Source organism: Triticum aestivum, chromosome 4A, assembly GCF_018294505.1.
Source record: "Triticum aestivum cultivar Chinese Spring chromosome 4A, IWGSC CS RefSeq v2.1, whole genome shotgun sequence".
In the NCBI taxonomy this organism is placed as follows: domain Eukaryota; kingdom Viridiplantae; phylum Streptophyta; class Magnoliopsida; order Poales; family Poaceae; genus Triticum; species Triticum aestivum.
The window spans coordinates 45,844,397-45,866,802 of NC_057803.1; the positions used below are offsets into that span (position 1 = coordinate 45,844,397).

At 48.2% G+C, this 22,406-nt stretch overlaps 1 pseudogene; it reads left to right on the top strand.

Moving 5' to 3' along the window:
* Window positions 1-80: 80 nt before the first annotated feature.
* On the top strand, window positions 81-17,703 carry LOC123083722 (probable cytokinin riboside 5'-monophosphate phosphoribohydrolase LOGL3; annotated as a pseudogene).
* The last annotated feature ends 4,703 nt before the right edge of the window (window positions 17,704-22,406 follow it).

The window sequence follows — 22,406 nt, forward strand, 5'->3', positions numbered from 1 at the left end:
ACAAGCAAAACACATATCAAAGAGAGGAGGAGAGGGAGAGAGAGCAGATCAAAGAGAGAGGGAGAGGGGGAGAGAGCAGGATGGGTCAGGCGAGCAGATTCAAGCGGATGTGCGTCTTCTGCGGCAGCAGCCAGGGCAACAAGAGCAGCTACCACGACGCCGCCATCGACCTCGCCAACCAGCTCGTACGTGCTACTACTCTCTATTCGTGCATGCATCTCATCTTGGTCAGCAGTACGTATCACGATTACGCCAGCCAGCTGCTCTTGATTCTCGTTTCGCAAAGGGGTTGTGGGGACGTTCCTTGTTCGTAATCACGCGGTCTAAAGCGATCGAGCAGGGAGACTTTTTAGCTAATAGCACTAATTGCTGAATGATTAAGCAGTCGGTCGTTGGTCCTTGATGAGATCCAGAATCTGAATACACTTACACTTATGGATGATTAAGGAGGAGGGAAAACACGCGCGCCTGCTGCACATGCATGACCTGGACGGTCTTCTCTCCTCTCGTACGTTGACATGCATTAATCTGCTTATTAGTTTGCACCACGGTTAATCACGAAAGCGGCTGTCAAGTTAGTAGAGCCAAGATTAATGTGTATGTCCGTAGATGCCTAGCTATGTCAAAGCACAAAACTACACACTTTTACAGTGAGATGATTTTACTTGCCAGCGGCACAGAGCACGGCTAACACTGGTAGGACAGGCCGGGCAGAGCTCGTCATCTAGGAGTACTCCGTATCTAGCTCCTCTGAAATAGTACTACGTACGAACACGACTTGAAGGGCATGCATGTGCATGCAAGCCATCAGCATGCGTACGTGCACTCGTCAGCTTCAGTGCTTCTCATGTACTCCCTCCGTTTTTAGTTTGCATATAAAATTTAGTCAAAGTTAAACTTTCTAAAATTTGACTAACTTTATAGAAAAAATATCGACATCTACAATACAAAAGTTATATGTTATGAAACTAATTTCATCATGCATCTAATACTATTGATTTCATAGTCTGAATGTTGATATATTTTTCTACAAAGCTAGTCAAATTTTATAACTTTATAAAATTTGACTTTGATTAAATCTTATATGCGAACTAAAAAGAGAAGGAAGAAGTACTATCGATCGGCTCATCCATCACTTGCTACCGTCCGTACGTAGTACTCCCACCGCATTCATCATGTGCAGTAGTACGGGTTATTTCACTCGCTGTGCAAGTGCAACAAGTATTGTCTACTCCTTCCTTGTCCAGATGCATAAAGTATCTTAGATTGTGCATCCCGACCAAGATAGAGGAAAAAACGAAAAAATTTAATATTTATTTACTAATTAATAGCATTGTATGCAATAAATTAATCATTGCATGTCGTGTTTGCTAGTCCTAAATCATTGAAAGTATGTATTTTTTATTGGTTGATATATCAAGAAATAAAAACAAGATGGGAGTTAATACACCATATCAAAGTGTTTTGAGATTATTTAGTTTTCGTAACGTAACTTATACATCTAGACGGAGGGGTACAAGGAATTCACTCGATCACGTACATACGGTCGGCCGCGTGACTTGAACGTTGCCAGTCAGATCTCAAACGTACTACTTACATGCGTACGTACGGTGGGAGGAGCTAGGTAATTAACGTTGAATGGTGGGTGACAGGTTGGTGGGGGCATCGACCTGGTGTATGGCGGCGGCAGCATCGGGCTGATGGGGCTCGTCTCCCGGGCCGTCTACCACGGCGGCAGGCACGTCATCGGGTAAGGGCATCTCCAGCCGCGCCTTTAAGAAGGTCTTCTTAGACTTTTTTTTGCGCCGGCGCCGAAAAATCGGCCCAGTCGTGTCCTAGGAGCCAGATTTTCATCGGCTTGGGCCGAAAACAGCGTCGACGGACCCAGGCTGAACCCGGCGCGCTGGGGGCGCCCGGGGGCGCCGGGGCGAACTATTTTGGCGCGAAACAGCCGCGGGCCCGCCGCGTCAGCGACTCTACCCTCTTCTCGCTCCTTCGTCGTCCTCATCGTCTCGTTTCCCGTGACGAATCAATGCCAAAGCTGCCGCACTGCCGCGCCGGTCAGTCTGCGCCATTGGTGCCTCACGGGCGGCGCAGTGAAGACCGGATGACGCGCGTCCCTCGCCCTCCCTCGCCCGCCACGCGTACTCACGGCAGCTCCCGCACGGGCGGCGCCTCGGCCTATATAAGACGAGACCCAGTGTGACGCCCGGATAATTAGGCTATAGTAATCACGTGTTAATGATGCCAAGCCATCAAAGTTACTGTCGTTAATCTCGCGTTAGTTCAGAACCGATCCAAATTCAAATTTGAAAGAAAGGCAAACAACAGAACTTTTGAAACATTAAAACCAAAATGTTCGGTTTGTGGCAAATAATCCTTACTAAATATTTGTGAAGGAACCACACTTTTATTATGTGTTTTAATGCACTAAAATGATTTAAATATTAGCAAACCTGATTATTTAAATGCCTTTACAGATTGATAAAATATCAAACCAAATTAATTGGGGTCTAGACTTTTGTGGCGGTGGACTAAATCGAAATGTTCAAATTAGATGCAAAGTATATGTTTTTACAGAACCTAAAATAATAGGAAACAAAAATAAAACAGAAAAGAAAAGAGGAAAATAAAGAAAATACAAAAGAGAAAACAGAAAACAAAAATAAGAGCAAACCCCTCCCCCCCCGGGCCGTGGCCCAACTGGGCCGACACCCCCAGGCCCGGCCGGCCGGCCCACCCCGCTACCCCCCTCCTTATCCACTCCCTCCCCCAAACCCTAACCGACAGCCACCCACTCGCCCCCCCTCCCACTCGCTTTCTCCCTCTCCCCCCGATCCAATCGGGATCGGGCCCGACGCCGACGCCGCCCCTCCCGCACTCCCCTGCGCCCCATGCCGCCTGGACCGCGTCGGCCACCTCAACCGCACGCCGTGCGCCTCGTACCCGCCGTCCCCAGCGCCCGTGGACGGCCCGCCGTCGCCGCTCGACGCCGTCCCGCCGCCAGGAACCTCCCCCGCCGGACCACACCTCGCCGCCTCGACCGCCTCCTCGCCGGAGTCACCACCTCGCGTCCTCGTCCTCCTCCCGGAGCTCCTCCGCCTCGACTCCGTCGACGTCGTCCCCAACCCTCCCCGAGCCCACTGCCTAGTCCCCACGATCGCCGGTGAGGCCCCCGGCCTCTTCTCTTCCTCTGTCCCCGTATGCACGCGCTCGCGACCACCGCCACTGTTGGCATCGCCGTCGGCCACCGCGAGCCCCCTGCCCCTCGCCCTGTGCTGCTCCCCACGGCGCCCGCAGCACCCGTCGGCGCTCCTCCTCGCTGGTCGTGTCCACCCCATCCCCGCGCGCCACTGTCCTCGCCGGCGCCACCCCCCCTCGCCTCCGCCCGCCGTGGCCCCGGCTGGCCGCGCCGGCGTGCCCCATCGTCGGTGCCCCGGCGGCCTCGTCCCACCCTGCGGGCGAGTGCCCGCTCGGGTGCGCCCGCGCCCAGCGCCCACGCCGTTCGGGCGAGCGCCCGCACCCATGCCCGCTAGCCCCTCTAGGCCACAGACACATGGGGCCCACGCCCCAGAACAAAAAAAAGAGGGATTAAAAAAAATTAAAAAAAATTAAAAAAATGTTAAATGAATAAATAGATAATAATTAAAATAATTAAAATGTTAATTAATTAATTAAGTAAGTAATTAATTAAGTTAATTAATCCTGATTAGATTAACCTAATCACTAATTAGATTAACTAATCTGTAATTAAACTAAACAGAGAATGACAGGTGGGTCCCACTGGACCCGCATGTCAGGTTGACCAAGTCAACCCTGTTGACTGCTGACATCAGCATGACATCATGCTGATGTCATAAATCCATTTTCGAATTAAATTAAATAATTAATTAAATTTCAGAAATTAATAAAATCTTTAGAAAATCATATCTTTTAATCCGTAACTCGAATTAAAATATTTTCAACATGAAAGTTGCTCAGAACAACGAGACGATTCCGGATACGCAACCCGTTCGTCCGCCACACCCTCCTAACCTATCAAACTCGCAACTTTCCCCCCTCCGGCTCCTTTGCCCGAAAACGCGAAACACCGGGGATACTTTCCCGGATGTTTCCCCCCTTCACCGGTATCACCTCCTACTGCGTTAGGTCACCTCTAGCACCGCGTATTGCCATGTTACGCTTTGTGATGCTTTGATTGCTCTGTTATTTATTGTGTTCCCCCTCCGTTACTTCTTTCCGGTAGACACCGAGACCGGCGCCGCTGCTGGGTGCCCCGATTGACTACGTTGTTGACGACCCCTCTCTCTTACCAAAGCAACCAGGCAAGCCCCCCCTTGATCACCAGATATCGCCTATTCTCCTCTATACTGCTTGCATTAGAGTAGTGTAGCATGTTACTGCTTTCGTTAATCCTATTCTGATGCATAGCCTGACATTGTCGCTACATCTGTTGATACCTTACCTGCAATCCTAAATGCTTAGTATAGGATGCTAGTTTATCATCATTGGCCCTACATTCTTGTCAGTCTGCCTTGCTATACTATCGGGCCGTGATCACTTGGGAGGTGATCACGGGTATATACTATACATACATACATACTATACAGATGGTGACTAAAGTCGGGTCAGCTCATTGAGTACCGGCAAGTGATTCTGACGAGGGGGCTGAAAGGACAGGTGGCTCCATCCCGGTAGAGGTGGGCCTGGGTTCCCGACGGCCCCCGACTGTTACTTTGTGGCGGAGCGGTAGGGCAGGTTGAGACCACCTAGCAGACAGGTGGGCCTGGCCCTGTTCGGCGTTCGCGGATACTTAACACGCTTAACGAGATCTTGGTATTTGATCTGAGTCTGGCTACGAGCCTATACGCACTAACCATCTACGTGGGAGTAGTTATGGGTATCCCGACGTTGTGGTATCAGCCGAAGCACTTCAGACGTCAGCGACGGAGCGGCGCGCGCCGAATTGGACTGGAACGCCACTAGGCTAGGTCTGCTTTCGGCCGCGTACGCAACGTGCAGGTGTGCTATGGGAGATGGGCCCAGACCCCTGTGCGCTTAGGTTTAGACCGGCGTGCTGGCCTCTCTGTTGAGCCTAGGTGGGGCTGCGACGTGTTGATCTTCCGAGGCCGGGCATGACCCAGGAAAGTGTGTCCGGCCAAATGGGATCGAGCGTGTTGGGTTATGTGGTGCACCCCTGCAGGGAAGTTAATCTATTCGAATAGCCGTGATCTTCGGTAACAGGACGACTTGGAGTTGTACCTTGACCTTATGACAACAAGAACCGGATTCTTAATAAAACACACCCTTCCAAGTGCCAGATACAACCGGTGGTCGCTCTCCCTCAGGGATACAAGGGGAGGATCGCCGGGTAGGATATGCTATGCGATGCTACTTGGAGGACTTCGACCTACCCTCTTCTGCCTGTTGCAAGACGAAGGTGACCAGAAGCGTAGTCTTCGATAAGACTAGCTATCCCCCCTTATTCTGGCATTCTGCAGTTCAGTCCACTGATATGGCCCTTTACACATATACCCATGCATATGTAGTGTAGTTCCTTGCTTGCGAGTACTTTGGATGAGTACTCACGGTTGCTTTCTCCCCCCTTTTTCCCCCTTTCCTTTCTTTCTGGTTGTTGCAACCAGATGCTGGAGTCCAGGAGCCAGACGCCACCGTCGACGACGACCCCTACTACACCGGAGGTGCCTACTACTACGTGCTGCCCGCTGACGACGACCTGGAGTAGTTTAGGAGGATCCCAGGCAGGAGGCCTGCGCCTCTTTCGATCTGTATCCCAGTTTGTGCTAGCCTTCTTAAGGCAAACTTGTTTAACTTATGTCTGTACTCAGATATTGCTGCTTCCGCTGACTCGTCTATGATCGAGCACTTGTATTCGAGCCCTCGAGGCCCCTGGCTTGTATTATGATGCTTGTATGACTTATTTTATTTGTAGAGTTGTGTTGTGATATCTTCCCGTGAGTCCCTGATCTTGATCGTACACATTTGCGTGCATGATTAGTGTACGATTGAATCGGGGGCGTCACAAGTTGGTATCAGAGCCGACTGCCTGTAGGAATCCCCCTTTCCAACTCCTTGGCCGAAGTCGAGTCTAGTCGTTGAAAAACTTTTACTAACATGGCTGTGTGGCCCATGGGCCCACGTCGCCATCGGGAGGTATTAGGATCTTTTACTCCTCGTCTATACTCTGGGACTCTGATCTCTCCTCTATTCGGGTTAAATGAAGTTTACTAAGTCTAACATTATGATCTCGTTATCACTTTCACCCGGAGAGCCCCTTATTACTAATGATCGTCTGCTGCACCAGAAGACCCTGAAGATACTCTCCACTGTTAACCCGAGAACTTGTGTTCATCGCGTTTGCAATTCACCTTCCACCGCAAACCCTTATGGATAACTACTTGCATTTGTTATTCTTACATTCATCCCCAGTGGTCTTGTTATTACAAGATACCCTGAAAAACTCGTCGTTGTTTCAATAATCCCTTGAGCTTACTGCCTTGCTGTTCTTTGTCACTTGAATACCCCTACGGTTAATTCTCGCACTTATCGAGTATCCGCTCATCCCCCAGTTGTTCATGCGTTACACAAAAGTCTTCGAAATACCACCCGATATTCCGAAAATCCTCAGCAACCTATTGCTCTGGAATTTCTTGTTTGCTTTCATTATGATTAATTCCATAAGTATAGAAATCTTATTGACATTCCTTGTCATTATCATTTTGAGTCTGTTGACTCAATATGCTGCGAATACACGCAATCATCATTGATCCTTATAAATTACCTTTCCGGCTGAGCTTCCATTCTTTTAACTGGAATTGGTTCTCGACCAATCCAATTGTCGTTGATTGTACCCTAAGGCTATTCAACTTATCCATCCCTAATCAGAGCATTGCTTCTGACCCCTTGATTTGGAAATCATAATTCCTTTGCATTTGACAATTGAGTTAGTCAATTGTTTCTATAATCTGATCTCCTTGCATTCTTCTTCCTCTAGTTGAGTACCGATACTCGTATCAGATCCTTTGTGGACCATCAAGTCCTTTGTTGGATTGTTATCCGACAGTGTCCTTCACATTTGATCACCTTGTGAGTTCTTCCCCTGATACATAATGCCTTTGTTAAGTTGTATCCTCTGCTTGGTCAACCATGCTCTGCTTTCGGGCTTGTGTTATTTACTCTTGAAACTCGTGGTATATGTTTCTAAGAAGCCCCTATGGGTTGAACATATGCCTTCTCTAAACCGTGTGAACCCGAAAGTTTTCACGAGTCATACTCTTCTGGTGCTTCACCAGATAAAATTTCAACACTGCAACATCATCGAACGTGAGAAGTGAATGAAAGGTTATGCATTGGAGAAGTGGGAGTCGACCTTGAACTTTGTGTTCATGCCCATGGACGCGATGTATATCCTATCATGGAAGCTTCTTGTAATAATAACTATTTCCTTGATAGCTAACATATGGTATCTGTGAATTGATCCCTTGCAACCGTGGTTCCGACCATGATTGTTCTTCTTTGATTCCATTTCTCGGACAAGTTAAAACAATTGTCTTCTATGGATCAATACACCAGTCCGACCTTTACTTTGATCTTGTGTTGAGTATTACCCCCCTGGTATCTCGAGATTATCATGGTACTGCATAACTTCTTATGAGTTCTTCATCAAGTGCTACCTTACCACTGATTCCAATTTTTCACGGGCTCTGAGTTATTAAACACTCAAAGACACCGATAACTGAACCGAGTCCGCTCTACGGTTCAACAACTCTTCAGTAAGCTTCTATAAGTATGAGTTTGTACCCGATCACGCCATTCCTAGCCTGTTTGGCTACATCATTGTCGTGATGATTCTAACTGTGGCTACCTGGTCCTTATTCTCGGAGCACCAATTTGCGACGATAGCTAAGCTTACGTCGATCTTCCTCGTCATATCATTTCGCCTTGAACAACAAGCTAGATTTCAAGTTTGTGTCGTACCTATGGTTCCAATAACCTCTAGCTTCATCATTCTTTTGACTTGATGTCATCACCGATCGATTACATCTTCATGAACTCTCGCGACAAATGTGTCGTGGATATCATCAACATTCTGAGCTCTTCCAAGAGATCTATTGAAATCATGATGAGAAATACCATCCTTGCCCTCGATGATTGGTGTTATCAGCGACAACATTATTGCTTTCCCTCCAACACAAAACTTGTTCCTGTATTGTGTTGTACCTTGAGTTCCTTGCTATCCAACTTATGTTATATTCTACCGCGGAGTATTACCATCTTTGATGTTAAGAATGTTGTGAGGATTGCTCCACCTCTTAAGAATTCTTGCTATAATGATACTTCTCACCATCACCATTCTTTCTTGGTCCTCGTGTTGATTCCAACCGGGGTACCCACAAGTGAACGGTGTTGTTTGGATTATGCACTTCTAGCAACCCTATTGCTTTGAAGTTAATGATCGATAGTTCATTCTAAGTCCTTCGCTAATTGAATCACCATTCTGACATTGGTCGTGCAACCCAATCCACATTTCGGGCGCACCTTTCAACCTATGTTTAATTGTGTATGTTTTCCTCGAGCATACTTCCTTATATCATTTGATCTGACAAATGTCATCTTCTTGTGCACATTATCGTGGAAATCCATCCGTTTGGAATTCTCGATGAATTGTCGCTGAGCCCATCAGCCACCTTCTCATTCCCTCCTTGGTTTAATGATGAACTATTGCTTCAGAAACCCGCTCCCATAGTTCATTTCTCGAAAATCTTGCAATGTCATTTTGTCAGTTTGTGTTGCACCTTTTCCTCTCGGACCCCCTGAGTTGAGGTATCATGACACCAATCGGATCTGAATCTCGGTCAGATATGATGGTTGGGACATTTTCCAAGAGTTATGATGTTGATCCTTTGATGACCCGGTGACATGATGTCATGCCTAGCACCCCCCCCCCCCTCGGCTGGAGGACCTATCACTATAGATTCCTTTTCAGCAAGGTTATCCGTTCATCCATGGGGAAATTGTAAGACTTATTCTACAAGTTATTCCTGATGGATCCTTCGTGTTTCCAAAGTTTGATCTTCACCTGAAGACCATGTCAATTCTATCTCGAAGCATGTCTATGGTACTCCGATGTTTCAACAAGAACATTTGAAGCCCAATGCTAAACGTTTCTTGCTCAATTATCCAAACACCGCTGTATGGATAATGTCATGAAAATTTCTCTCCCCTCACCTAGAGGCTTTTCTACTTAATATCATGTCATGGTTATCATGTTCTGCTTGTCCTTGGGAAGGATATACCCCTGAAATAGGTGTATAAACATATTTTCCATTCCATTGTTCTATTTGATCTGATGATCACCTTTTCCTTTCCATTGTTTTGTTTAACCTTTCTTGTGATTTATATGATCTAAGAAGTAAAGATTCGCTGCTTATATAAACACCTCGGTTGTACGACTCTGTCAATAAGACCCTGTTACTATTGTTGATGACATTCTGGTAGCCACCGATGGACGAGAACCTTGCCTATTGGTCCGCCTCGTTCGACGAGCAGGAAAATGGTTCTCTTCGTCCCTCGCCCTTGGTACCGTCGTTGTTGCCGACATAATCGACAGGCTAGCCTCTGACTTGCCTTGCTTGCATGATCACGCAAGACGTCTCCACCCTTCCAACTTTTAACCCACATGGTGGGCCCATAACCCACAGTTCCACAGGATCAAAACCTGACTCTCCTGTACACCCCCGGTTTCCAAAGTTATTCCCCACGCTTGACTTCGTATGTAATTCACGGGTCACCTTCCTAATGCTCTATTCTGGTATCAGACGCTATACTTACTCTCGTTGCTCTGAACCCCTTTCTCACTCTGGTTCAGACTTCGAGCAACTATCTATCCACTTGGAACCTCTTATTGTACCTTCGTACCTTACTCTTGATGTATTCGATATGTTCAGCTCGAGAGATAATCTTACGCTCATTCATGGGTTAACCCCAGATTGTTTCCCTCATAAACATTCTGTCGTAGCCGAGCTGCCCCTTACCTATTCGCAAGTACGTTGCAGTTCCCGAGAAAAGGACGATATCACCATGATGACCTGAAGCAGAGAAATGAAGACGTCAATCTAATGGATCGACCTCTTCAAGAAGAGCAACCAAGACTGAGAAGATTCGTTAGCATTTCATAACCAGACCTTTCCCCCTTAGTCCCCCTCTTCAATCTCGGGACGAGATTTCTTATAGTGGAGGAGAATTGTGACACCCGGATAATTAGGCTATAGTAATCACGTGTTAATGATGCCAAGCCATCAAAGTTACTGTCGTTAATCTCGCGTTAGTTCAGAACCGATCCAAATTCAAATTTGAAAGAAAGGCAAACAACAAAACTTTTGAAACATTAAAACCAAAATGTTCGGTTTGTGGCAAATAATCCTTACTAAATATTTGTGAAGGAACCACACTTTTATTATGTGTTTTAATGCACTAAAATGATTTAAATATTAGCAAACCTGATTATTTAAATGCCTTTACAGATTGATAAAATATCAAACCAAATTAATTGGGGTCTAGACTTTTGTGGCGGTGGACTAAATCGAAATGTTCAAATTAGATGCAAAGTATATATTTTTACAGAACCTAAAATAATAGGAAACAAAAATAAAACAGAAAAGAAAAGAGGAAAATAAAGAAATACAAAACAGAAAACAGAAAACAAAAATAAGAGCAAACCCCCCCGGGCCGTGGCCCAACTGGGCCGACACCCCCAGGCCCGGCCGGCCGGCCCACCCCGCTACCCCCTCCTTATCCACTCCCTCCCCCAAACCCTAACCGACAGCCACCCACTCGCCCCCCCCCTCCCACTCGCTTTCTCCCTCTCCCCCCGATCCAATCGGGATCGGGCCCGACGCCGACGCCGCCCCTCCCGCACTCCCCTGCGCCCCACACCGCCTGGACCGCGTCGGCCACCTCAACCGCACGCCCTGCGCCTCGTACCCGCCGTCCCCAGCGCCCGTGGACGGCCCGCCGTCGCCGCTCGACGCCGTCCCGCCGCCAGGAACCTCCCCCGCCGGACCACACCTCGCCGCCTCGACCGCCTCCTCGCCGGAGTCACCACCTCGCATCCTCGTCCTCCTCCCGGAGCTCCTCCGCCTCGACTCCGTCGACGTCGTCCCCAACCCTCCCCGAGCCCACTGCCTAGTCCCCACGATCGCCGGTGAGGCCCCCGGCCTCTTCTCTTCCTCTGTCCCCGTATGCACGCGCTCGCGACCACCGCCACTGTTGGCATCGCCGTCGGCCACCGCGAGCCCCCTGCCCCTCGCCCTGTGCTGCTCCCCACGGCGCCCGCAGCACCCGTCGGCGCTCCTCCTCGCTGGTCGTGTCCACCCCAGCCCCGCGCGCCACTGTCCGCGCCGGTGCCACCCCCCTCGCCTCCGCCCGCCGTGGCCCCGGCTGGCCGCGCCGGCGTGCCCCATCGTCGGTGCCCCGGCGGCCTCGTCCCACCCTGCGGGCGAGTGCCCGCTCGGGTGCGCCCACGCCGTTCGGGCGAGCGCCCGCACCCATGCCCGCTAGCCCCTCTGGGCCACAGACACATGGGGCCCACGCCCCAGAACAAAAAAAAAGAGGGATTAAAAAAAATAAAAAAAATTAAAAAAAATTAAAAAAAATTTAAATGAATAAATAGATAATAATTAAAATAATTAAAATGTTAATTAATTAATTAAGTGAGTAATTAATTAAGTTAATTAAAACTGATTAGATTAACCTAATCACTAATTAGATTAACTAATCTGTAATTAAACTAAACAGAGAATGACAGGTGGGTCCCACTGGACCCGCATGTCAGGTTGACCAAGTCAACCCTGTTGACTGCTGACGTCAGCATGACATCATGCTGATGTCATAAATCCATTTTCGAATTAAATTAAATAATTAATTAAATTTCAGAAATTAATAAAATCTTTAGAAAATCATATCTTTTAATCCGTAACTCGGATTAAAATATTTTCAACATGAAAGTTGCTCAGAACGACGAGACGATTCCGGATACGCAACCCGTTCGTCCGCCACACCCTCCTAACCTATCAAACTCGCAACTTTCCCTCCTCCGGCTCCTTTGCCCGAAAACGCGAAACACCGGGGATACTTTCCCGGATGTTTCCCCCCTTCACCGGTATCACCTCCTACTGCGTTAGGTCACCTCTAGCACCGCGTATTGCCATGTTATGCTTTGTGATGCTTTGATTGCTCTGTTATTTATTGTGTTCCCCCTCCGTTACTTCTTTCCGGTAGACACCGAGACCGGCGCCGCTGCTGGGTGCCCCGATCGACTACGTTGTTGACGACCCCTCTCTCTTACCAAAGCAACCAGGCAAGCCCCCCCTTGATCACCAGATATCGCCTATTCTCCTCTATACTGCTTGCATTAGAGTAGTGTAGCATGTTACTGCTTTCGTTAATCCTATTCTGATGCATAGCCTGACATTGTCGCTACATCTGTTGATACCTTACCTGCAATCCTAAATGCTTAGTATAGGATGCTAGTTTATCATCATTGGCCCTACATTCTTGTCAGTCTGCCTTGCTATACTATCGGGCCGTGATCACTTGGGAGGTGATCACGGGTATATACTATACATACATACATACTATACAGATGGTGACTAAAGTCGGGTCAGCTCATTGAGTGCCCGCAAGTGATTCTGACGAGGGGGCTGAAAGGACAGGTGGCTCCATCCCGGTAGAGGTGGGCCTGGGTTCCCGACGGCCCCCGACTGTTACTTTGTGGCGGAGCGGTAGGGCAGGTTGAGACCACCTAGGAGACAGGTGGGCCTGGCCCTGTTCGGCGTTCGCGGATACTTAACACGCTTAACGAGATCTTGGTATTTGATCTGAGTCTGGCTACGAGCCTATACGCACTAACCATCTACGTGGGAGTAGTTATGGGTATCCCGACGTTGTGGTATCAGCCGAAGCACTTCAGACGTCAGCGACGGAGCGGCGCGCGCCGAATTGGACTGGAACGCCACTAGGCTAGGTCTGCTTTCGGCCGCGTACGCAACGTGCAGGTGTGCTATGGGCGATGGGCCCAGACCCCTGTGCGCTTAGGTTTAGACCGGCGTGCTGGCCTCTTTGTTGAGCCTAGGTGGGGCTGCGACGTGTTGATCTTCCGAGGCCGGGCATGACCCAGGAAAGTGTGTCCGGCCAAATGGGATCGAGCGTGTTGGGTTATGTGGTGCACCCCTGCAGGGAAGTTAATCTATTCGAATAGCCGTGATCTTCGGTAACAGGACGACTTGGAGTTGTACCTTGACCTTATGACAACTAGAACCGGATTCTTAATAAAACACACCCTTCCAAGTGCCAGATACAATCGGTGGTCGCTCTCCCTCAGGGATACGAGGGGAGGATCGCCGGGTAGGATATGCTATGCGATGCTACTTGGAGGACTTCGACCTACCCTCTTCTGCCTGTTGCAAGACGAAGGTGACCAGAAGCGTAGTCTTCGATAAGACTAGCTATCCCCCCTTATTCTGGCATTCTGCAGTTCAGTCCACTGATATGGCCCTTTACACATATACCCATGCATATGTAGTGTAGTTCCTTGCTTGCGAGTACTTTGGATGAGTACTCACGGTTGCTTTCTCCCCCCCTTTTCCCCCTTTCCTTTCTTTCTGGTTGTCGCAACCAGATGCTGGAGTCCAGGAGCCAGACGCCACCGTCGACGACGACCCCTACTACACCGGAGGTGCCTACTACTACGTGCTGCCCGCTGACGACGACCTGGAGTAGTTTAGGAGGATCCCAGGCAGGAGGCCTGCGCCTCTTTCGATCTGTATCCCAGTTTGTGCTAGCCTTCTTAAGGCAAACTTGTTTAACTTATGTCTGTACTCAGATATTGCTGCTTCCGCTGACTCGTCTATGATCGAGCACTTGTATACGAGCCCTCGAGGCCCCTGGCTTGTATTATGATGCTTGTATGACTTATTTTATTTGTAGAGTTGTGTTGTGATATCTTCCCGTGAGTCCCTGATCTTGATCGTACACATTTGCGTGTATGATTAGTGTACGATTGAATCGGGGGCGTCACACCCAGCGCACTCGGCGACTCGTACTCTCTCGCCGGCGTTGTTCCTCCCTCTCCTCTCTCTCGCTGTCGTCGTTCCTCCCTCTCCTCTCTCTCGCCGTCTCCAGCACCCATGGCCGAGCGCTTCCCAGGCGACGGCGCGGCGGCGAACGGCTTCAGCCGTCGCCATCTTCACGAGAGCGAGGCTCGCCTCCTTTTCGAGGCCGAGTACCCAGTCCCGTCGGACATGCGGGTACCCGGGGCGTGGAGGATCAGCGTCGGCGGCGTGCCGGTGCCCCCGATACCCACCTGCGCGGTGCAGCGTGCGGAGATCGCACGCATCCGCTCGTCCCTGCCGCGTGCGGCGAGGGAGGGGCCACGTTACGTCCCCGACAGCCCGCTCTGGGAGCCCTACTTCCGCCGCCGTCACGCCGAGCAGCTCGAGGCCACCAACGGCATCGAGCCCTCCGGCAGGCTCAACGCCGTCGGCCGGCGTCGGTGGTGGGGCGTGCCCGGGCGCATGTTGGAGGCCGTCCTCGAGTACATCGAGGACGTCAACACGCCGCGCCTCGAGTACCCCGCCCCCCGTCCTTCACACGCCGTCGGGGAAGCTCATGGACCTCGAGGCGCATGGAGACCGGGGGGTCCTCCTCCTCGTCCGGTGGCTCCCCCTGCCTCCACCTCCGCCCCGTCAAGCCGGAGCCCCAGGGCGCGCCTGTCAGCACGCGCACCCGCAGCTCCGGCGTCCGCATCGGCGACAACGCCTCCCCCATCGGCCGCTTCGTCCTCGTCGAGCCCAAGCCGGAGCCCAAGCCGAAGCCCGGCCTTCCCGTGGAGTATGAGGAGATAGCCCGGCGCGGCTTTTCCGACGAGGATGCCCTGCGGTGGGCGCGGGACGACTACCTCCACGACGAGATGGTCTGGCAGCGCCGGGCCCTGGAGGAGATCGCCGCCCGCAAGCGTGGGCGCGAGGACGAGCACGGCGTCGTGGTCCTCAGCGACGACGACGACGACGCCCCCGGACCGTCCAACCGCTGCGCCAACCGGGGGAGGGATGCAACAGGGACGGCGGGGGCGTCGGCGGGGGCGACGACGACGACGACGGCGGTGACTACACGCGGTTCTACCGCCTCCTCGGCATGTAGAACCGCGTGGGCGGGCGGCGAGGCGGGCGGCGAGTGAGACGGCGGGGGTAGCCCGCGGTAGTTTTTCCTTTTTTGTAAAATATGTTTAAATTTGAACGAACTCGCCGATGTTTGCGTTAAATTTGAGTCGTGTTTGCGCCGTATTTGACTTTTTTTAAAACCCATGGGGGCCGCGACTGGGGGACATCACGCCCCCAGTGCGCGGTTTAGCGCCGGTGCGCTCCGAGGGGGCGATTTTTTGCCCCAAGTCCTGGGGGGCCAACGGCTGGAGATGCCCTAAGTTGTTCCATTATGGTAGCCTAAGTATAAGAAAGTCGTCTCATGTTGCTGTCTTGCGCGTGCAGGGTCATTCCCAAGACTCTCATGACACCCGAGGTACTCCCTCCATTTCAAAATATAGTGCGCCTGCGCTTCCCGAGGTCCAACTTTGATCATAAATTTAACCAACGAGACCAACTGCGACGGGAGAAAAAATTATATAATTAAAAACTTCTTTCCAATACAAATTCACTGATATAATTTTTGCCCCCGCCGCAATTGGTCTTGATAGTTAAATTTACGGTCAAAGTTGAAACACGGAAATAGAGGAAGCACTACATTGTGGAATGGAGGGAGTATGTACTACTACAGTACTGCTTGTCTCCTCCTCCTGCTGCAGCTTGCTCGGAGCAGAAATGGACATGGCATGCTCATCCATTTCGAGTTTCTATCATGACACTTCTACTTCACTGCATCTTGGAATGCCCACTTGCAGTAGCTCCTAGCTAGGACTAGCTAATTAGTCTGCTCTCAGGCTGGCAGTACATAGTGGCCTCTCTCCTCTCTTGGGAGTGTTCCCTTTTCCTAGCCCAAGGGAACAAAACACAACACAGCAGAAGTAGACGTTGTTGCCCACAAAATTGCAGAAAACAATCCACAGAATCACGAAACCCCACGTAGCAGTAAACCCGTGGCACAAATCCAAACATGCAGGCGTGAGCATAAACAAACGGGAGCACCCGCAGCTTTGCGTGATGATTCCATTCTATTCCCGGGCCGAAACAGACATACTCCTCGAGAGAAAGAACCTTCTTTAATTAGTAACCAGTAAGATTTCTTTGGGTCATGCTTAGCCCCGTATGTTACAGACAGACAGGCGTGCTAATTAATTAGTTTGATGGCTACCTGCATCTATCCGTGGTCAACAACTGATCCGGGCAGGTGTACTGACTTCACTGTCCACAGTAGCATTGACCTGCACGAATTAACCAGCTTGCATATGATAATAACTCGACGCCTGCCCTGCGGCACTGCCCTGCTTACACATGCATGTCGATCGGTAGCGTCTCAGCTCGTGGAAATTTATCAACAGTGCCGCCGAAGCTCTGCTTATTATCACATGGGATGGATACCATCATTAATCATCAGCAGCAGCGGCCTGGTCCTCCGACCTTCGTCTTCCCTCCTTTAGTGCCTGTGAGAACTGAGAGCATCGAATGTACTTGTCCCGCCCGGCCGGCAAGCGATTTTGTTTGTCTCGCGTGCCGACATTAGCTCTGCATCTGGACTTTCAGTGTGATTTCTGCTAGCTGCTGCTGCGTTGGTACTTGGTGCAAGTAAATGTAAGGATAAATGGATGTTGTTGCTGTGGCAGATCGTCGGGGAGATGGTGGGGGAGGTGAGGCCGGTGGCCGACATGCACCAGCGGAAGGCCGAGATGGCCAGGCTCTCGGACGCCTTCGTAGCCCTGCCTGGTACGTGCTGAATGCACCCCCTGCATCGGCTCGCATCATTGCCTTGTTGATTACTGCACTGCATTGCATCTTCTCAGCCTATCGGTCATGTCTGGCCGGCCAGGACCCCCCAAATTCATGGTTCCGTAATACTCCTCCATTAACGCCTCTCTGACATGTTGTCGTCGTAGAAAGAAGACATCATGCAATGCAATTGATCCTGCACGTGCGAAACTGTACTTTGTAAGTAACAATCTCACCCATTCAGGAGGGTACGGGACGCTGGAGGAGCTGCTGGAGGTGATCACGTGGGCGCAGCTAGATATCCATCACAAGCCGGTGCGTACCTGCGTACATATACACATATGTCAAATGATCCAGCAACCTAAACCTAAGCTACAAACATGCATGCACGTAATCTCACATGGCAGCATATGTCAATTCTTCGATCAGGTTGGTCTGCTGAACGTGGAGGGGTACTAGGACTCGCTGCTGACCTTCATCGACCAGGCCGTGGAGGAAGGCTTCATCAACCCCGCCGCCCGCCGCATCATCGTCTCCGCCCCCACCGCCCACCAGCTCATGGAGAAGCTCGAGGTGCATTGTGAGAAAAATTCAGTGAAACAGTACTCCATTAAGCTATGTGCCATGAGAACTTCCGATTACTTAATTAATTAACTCGTGTGCGTCTATTAATCCACAGAAGTACGTGCCTTACTACGACATGGCCGCGTTCGGGCTGGACTGGGAGACGCCGAGACGGGTCGCCTAGAGTTCTGATCATCGCGCAGACATCCGCCATTTCTCTCAGCGTGATGCATGCATGCATGCAGTTCGAAGGAATAGTTTGCTGAAGATTAGCATAAGATAATCAGTAGCTAGTTCAGTTCTAGTACTCGATCGGTCTCGTTGGCCTTCTTCTGTAAGGGCATGGTCAGTATGAACTTTCGGTAGGTACCTAGGTGTCAACCACTCAACCTTTATATATCTTGATTAAGTATCCCTAAAAAAAATTGATTATGTCATTACTAGTACTTCCAAAGATCGAGCAGCTAGCTGAGAACTTGAGATTGACTGAATCTGTATCGGTAGTTATTCGAGGGTAATTGTGAAAGACTTTAAATTGAAGTTTCAAGTTGTAAGTTTGCTGAAGCCGATGTAGCCCAAAACAGATCCGAGATGGCTTTACCGGGCCAGTTTTATCAGTGTCTTTTTTAGGGGTGTTTTATCAGTGTCAGGCCTCTCAATTATGCCACTGATAAACTGGCCACGACGTTGCCAAAAAAAAAAAAAACTCCCGTTGAACAATTATGAGCGTCGTCAAATAGGGGAGGCTCCGCCTGAAGCCAGGGAAAACGAGCCGGCGAACGGTTACTTTTTTTTCTTTTCGATTTTTCACCAAAAAATGGCTCTGGCTTTTTAGGAGCCAGGTATTAATAACTTACTAAAAGATAAACAAGTAAAATTAGCGAAAATTGTTAAGTATGTGTTTCAAAATTAAATTCACTGTATATTTAAAAAGGTTCACAATATAATTAAAATGTCATTGTGTATTAATTCTTTATTGCAAAATTACAAAATGTTAATGTATATTAAAAATGCTTTTCATATATTTTAAAAATAGTGTATTTAAAAATATAATAAAAACAGTGTTTATTTGAAAATTGTTCATCACATTTAAGAAAATATTCACAATATAATACAAAAATGCAAAAAGAAAAATCATGAAAAAAGTAGAAGAAAAAACCAACCTGGAAGGAGGAACATAAAAAATAAAAGTAAAAAAAGAATAAAAACCGAAAGAAAAACACAAAAGAAAAGAAAACTTCTAGTGAACAAACAAAAACAAAAAGGCAACAGAAAAAACAAGCGAGAAATAAAGAAGCAACAAATGACATGTTGCCGCGGACTGGGTCGGTCCTCCTACGGGGGATGTGGGTGAAGCGACCCCTTTTTGCCACCTGTGGGTGGCATATAGACACTATTAGGAAAAACCCTAGTAGTAGCGCGGGTTTAAATCCCACTAGTAGCGCGGGCAGTCGCGCTACCAATAAGGCGCTACAGCTATTACTTAGCAGTAGCGCATGCGATAGGCGCTATTGCTAAGATTGTCCTGTGTTGCTGCTAATCTAGCTAGTTGTAGCGTGTTTCTTATCCATCGCTACTAGTACTTTTTTTTAGTGTATTTATACGACGTTATACAAATTTTGGTACAATATCAATTATGAGGTTTATATCATTATGTGCATAACAGTGTGTCAAATAAAGATGGATTAGGTTTAAGTGGAGGCAATATGTGGTGCATGTCAAAAGTATACTACTAATCCAAACTTGATCTAGTTTGGACTAGTAGTACTTTTGATGTGCACCACATGTTGCCTCCACTTGAATCTAATCCGCCAGCACAAGCTATTTAATCATCATCATAGTCATTATCATCAATAATATTTATGTAATCACCATAGTCATAGTATAGCACATCATCATCTTCAAACTCATTCTAGCTAGCTAATCACCACCAACACTAGCTGCGATAGCTATCTAATCACCACCAACACTAGCTAATAATAATCATCATAGTCATTACCATGAACACTAGCTATTTAATCATCATAGTCATAGTGTAGCACATCATCATCTTCAAACTCATTTCTAGCTAGCTAATCACTCCTGCTGCTCTCTCTCAGGTAAAATAACATAAAACATGTATAGCACTCCTTCTTCATCAAGTTGGAGCATGCAGATGAACCTGTCTCCTAATTGTGGGCTACGCTTTTGATTGCTGCCCCCTAGTACTTCTCTGCGATCATTCACAATTTTGCTTCAGTCTTTCACTATTAAGCATTCCTCGCTATTAGAAATCCTGAATGCACTAAAGTGCATTGTAGGATATCTTGGCCGTAAACTAGCAATATTCATGGTACCTTTAGTCTCGATCCAATCAGGCACAACATTCATCGGGAGTCCCTGTTGAAGAACATCGTATAGTAACATACTTAGCAATGAAGTTTAGCTTAAAAAATAATGTATGCAAAAGATGAACTGAGGACGAATAGTAAAAATCTTACCATCTTTCCTAAATAGATGTGACCGTAGTTCAGTACAAACACTATTGGTCGCACGATTTCAGTACTAACATTTCTAAGTGCAGGAAGAAAATTTGTCTTGACAGTATCAAGATCCTGAAGCCATGAAACATAATGACTTAGCTCCTCGCAGTTTAGTTCAGCCCCGGGACAGTAGTAGGTCCTGTCTACCAAGCGCTGGTCATGTTTGCTTGAACGGAAATAAGCTGACAATAGAAATTAGTTGTCAACTATTTTTGAATAAACAATATCAAAGACATAAATATAGTTAAGAAACTCACATAATGGTATAACTGGAGGCGTCTGCACATCGACCCAGATGTCGGTATTACCTTCAATATCATCTTCCGGACGAATATCAAAGGTGATAACCATATCAGGCTCAAATGCATAAGTCTTGCATAGTGCTCGCCAAGTTTTGCATCCAAAATAGGTGTAGTCGTCTTCATTGTATAATTTTGTGTGGAAAATATAACCATGTCCGTTCTTCAAGTAAACTTTCTTTACCTCCATGGTACGACTGAAACCTATCTTATTCAAGACAAAAACTCTTGCATGGCAGGGGATACGCTAGTAGAATAGTAAAAAAATTAAATTATAAGTTGAAGCAAATGAAGGAGATGTCATGCTTAATTACGAAAAAAGACTTGCTGTTGTGACTTACTGTATCCACTTCTAAGTTCTCGTCCAGCTTGATGCTGAAGCGCCTATCATCATCTAGGAAGATTCCGTCGCACAGGCCGCGCTCGTCTTCGCAGTACATGCAAATACCGAAATCATTTTCGTCGTCAGACATTTCCTATGTTCATAGTTGAAACATTAATTGAAAATCGATCGAAGACAACTACCAGGATACTCAACACACAAATCCGGGACACTCGATATTTTCTACATATTCTGGCACAAGTCATGCCAAAATTTACGGAAAAATCCGGCATGACCTTTGCTAAAATAGGACATATCGAGCGCCTGAAATTTGCCGAAACGGAAATGAATCAATACTCCAGCAAAACATAGGCCACTCGGAGGTGTAACCTGCAAACATGACCGGCCACTTGGGCAAGCACATATCATATTTGAGCAACACAAGATATACACTTCAAAATATCTTATAGGACTCATATTGACATGAGCATTCAATAAGCAAAACCAAATTATAAAATAAGTAAGTATTCAAATTAGCATGCATTCAATAAGCAAAAGTAAATCATCTCATGGGTCCGTACATCATCGAATATTATCACTAATACATCCCGAATAGTATCATACATATAACATCACTAATACAACTAAAACCCTAGCGCACGACGGGTATCGGCGCGGGCGGTGGACACCCACAGAGAAGGAACCATCACATGATCATAGCTCCAGTGAGATCCCTGGAAAACCTGCCGGGTATTGGAGAACCTGTGCTCCAACTCAAACAAGTAGCAACGGACGTGCGCGTCCTCCTCACTGGCACGGTGACGCACCACCTCCGCGGGGTCCTCGAGCCTCTGGACCGTCACTGGCCCACGCGACCGCCACCAAAGAAGGTTCGGGTCAATGACGAGCTGACTCCTCACCAACCTGCGCCCCCCGGTAGGTAGCGCCTCCTAGTACCACCCCGGCGGAGCCCAGTCCCGGACATGACCCATCCGGTGACGCAGGTGTCCTCCGCCGACTCGACGACGAGGATGCGGGATAGGCATCGTCGACGCCGATGCGGGAATAATTGCTTTAACTAAAAAAGTAAACTAGTTCTATTAATTTTTGTACTAAAAATAAAATAGTTGTATTAATTCAACTAGTTCAATTAAGCACTTACTATGAATAAAAATAAACTAGTTTTTACTAAAAATAAACTAGTTCAACTAGTTATATTAATTTTCTTACTAATTCTATTAAACACTTACTAAAAATAGTAAAAAAAACTAGTTAGATGAACTCTAGAATTTAACCCTAACTGATGAACTCTAAAATTTAATGAACCCTAACTAATTTGATGAACTCTAAAATTTAACCCTAACTAATTTGATGAACTCTAAAATTTAACCCTAACTAATTCGATGAACTCTAAAACTAATTCTATTTAACAACTACTGTCATAATTAGCATCTAATTTGATGAACCCTAACTAATTAGATGAACTCTGAAATTTAACCCTAAGAACCCTAGCTAGGCAGAGGTAGCGGAGGAGGAGGAGGGTGTGCTCACCTCTGGCGCCGGCGGAGTTAGGGAGAGGGGCACGCGGCGTCGAGGTCGGGGACGGGGTCGGGGTCGGGGCGGCGGGCACACGGCGAAGGGCGGTGATGTAGGGGGGGGGGGCGTCGAGGTCGCGGTCAGGGGCGGGGGCGGCGTCGAGGGTGTGGGGAGAGCGACGGGTCGCGCGCGGCGGCCGACGGCGATG